The sequence below is a fragment of the Oratosquilla oratoria genome, chromosome 14, assembly GCF_046742065.1.
Source record: "Oratosquilla oratoria isolate Oo_2021 chromosome 14, ASM4674206v1, whole genome shotgun sequence".
In the NCBI taxonomy this organism is placed as follows: Eukaryota; Metazoa; Arthropoda; class Malacostraca; order Stomatopoda; family Squillidae; genus Oratosquilla; species Oratosquilla oratoria.
In genome coordinates, this window is record NC_134790.1 from 29,654,916 (window position 1) to 29,656,633 (window position 1,718).

The following is a 1,718-nucleotide window of genomic DNA, read 5'->3' on the forward strand; positions in this document are numbered from 1 at the left end:
CGTTCGACGTTATGAGATTGCATTTATGATTACTTTAAAGGGAAAGGATTCAAAAGTAGAAGGCTGTCAGTATATAACAAATGTATACATACATATACCGAAAGGAAGGTCATTCCACCTTATAAGGTGGGTGAGCCAGCCAAGGCATGCACCCGCTGCAATTCTACACCCCTCCAACAACCATTTGTTGTCACTTTTATCTAAACTACTTGTAGATGAAGGGTCATCCTGGTCTCCCCCATTCACTGCTCTGTTCAGAAACAATGCAGCAAGATAAATTATGCAATAAATACTGGGTTAAGATTTAACTCGCTCCCGTAAATTGAGGTTAAGGGAAAAATGGGAAGAAGGGATTAACCATAAGGCCCTGTTCACACTAATGGTTTGAACAGCAGAGGTTTGAACCGCTGCGGTTTAATTACAGTGTAAGTTAATGTAGACGTTCATACACAACCACGCAGTTTTTCCCTGAATATGCGGTACCGCCGCGGTTTCCACGCGGTTCAAATCGCTAGTATAAACAGGGCCAAAGAAAGACGGTGATCGAATCTGACCCATGGACATCAAATATGTAAATGAAGTCTTAAATCCTAAATATTTAATGTACTTTTGCCTACAGAGGGTCGTCTGTAAAAAAAAAAATATTTTTTGTTTAATTTGTCTTAATACAACAATAGTAGAAAATGTGAACACGGTAAATGGTGTAGCACAGACATAAAATAAACTACAGAAAATACTGAGAAGAAGACCGTGTATTATGACCATTCTACAGTGTGTGGTCGTAATATACAGAAACCGTCGGTTTTCTGTTTTCTTTTCTTTTCCTTTTTCCGTTTAATGAAAGATGTATTTGTGTAGATGTGATATATTAAGGATATTAGGTTTAAGTGTTTGCAATAGTTTGGGGAAGATTGTTGGTGGAGGAAGACGAAGGACCTGAAGAAGGTTGAAGGATGAAGAGGAGTAGGAGAGGAGGTGGTGGAAATAATTTATAAGTTTTGACAAAAAAGATGTTAAAAGAAATCACCTCACGGTAAGAAGCGAGAACTAATGAAATCTATTAACTTTTTTTTTTTTTATTCTGGTTTCATGTAACACTTGGAGATTTTGACTATTCTTGAGGAACCTCGTGCTCTGAGGTGATTAAATCTGACAAATAACCACAAGTCTTGAAAAAGATTACCTTAACTAAGAAAATAATCATTAATGGTGGTCGACATGGGTTTGTCACATGGGTTGCGTAATCAAAATATCCGTCCTTTCGCAATTGAAGAAAACAAGGATGACGTAATTTACAAGAAATGTTGAGTGTCCTTAAGATGCAAGGGAGGCGGGAGGGGGATTGGTGGGTGTAGAGAGAATGACACTGCAGGAGGGAGAAGAGGGGGGGGGGTGGAAGGAAGGAGGGAGGAGAGGAGAAAGGCTCAGCATATCGACCTACCCACCACACCTGGTTGCTCCGGAGGCCGCCGCTGCACCAGGCAGAAGCTTCTTGGACCCGGCCACGGAATCTTCTGCAGAACTTGATCGAAGGAAAGTTGGGGTTTCGTGCAAGTCTCTTCTAAATCAGGTTGCGAGTTGAGGAATGAGAGGAAAGGTGGTGGAGATGGAGCGGGGAGGGGAAGGGGGGAGGGGGAGGAAGGAGGAAGGTTTGAGGTATTAAATAAAGATTGGTAGTCTAGCAGGGAAGGGATTTGTGATATACTGTGTGCGAACAG